Source organism: Capsella rubella, unplaced genomic scaffold (assembly GCF_000375325.1).
Source record: "Capsella rubella cultivar Monte Gargano unplaced genomic scaffold, Caprub1_0 scaffold_193, whole genome shotgun sequence".
Lineage (NCBI taxonomy): Eukaryota > Viridiplantae > Streptophyta > Magnoliopsida > Brassicales > Brassicaceae > Capsella > Capsella rubella.
The window spans coordinates 3,538-3,955 of NW_006238735.1; the positions used below are offsets into that span (position 1 = coordinate 3,538).

Sequence of the window (418 nt, forward strand, 5' to 3'; positions counted from 1 at the left end):
CTCTGGAGATATCTGATCTGCTTTTAGCTTCTTCTACGAATATAACCCTTCCATCCAAAAACTGTATAAACACCAAATCAGAATTTGCTATTAACCAATATCTTGTTATCAATCACCAGTAAAACGATTTGAAGTATGAAGTTAAGTCTGTGATATTAAGCTGTATACCTTTCCGTGCATCCCTTCAATAGCTTTCATAGCCTCCTCTTCTGTGTCATACCGTAGGAAGGCAAAACCTTTTGGTCTATTAGCTACCTTATCCATCACCAAGTTCACTACACGAGGGGACGCAGGCAAGAACATGAGTTACACACTTGTAGAATGTGGACAGAAGTAGAACAAAAGTGAGCTTTATGCTTACTGTGTACAAGCTTGCCAAACTGTTCAAATGTATCCCGTAAGGTATCTTCAGTTGTCC

General features: G+C 39.2%; 1 long non-coding RNA gene across 1 annotated transcript; it reads right to left on the reverse strand.

Moving 5' to 3' along the window:
• LOC17874249 lies at positions 1-418 on the reverse strand. Its single transcript, XR_002833267.1, has 3 exons — positions 362-418; positions 169-275; positions 1-61 (listed from the first exon to the last, which is right to left on the reverse strand). It is a non-coding gene; the product is annotated as an uncharacterized LOC17874249 (long non-coding RNA).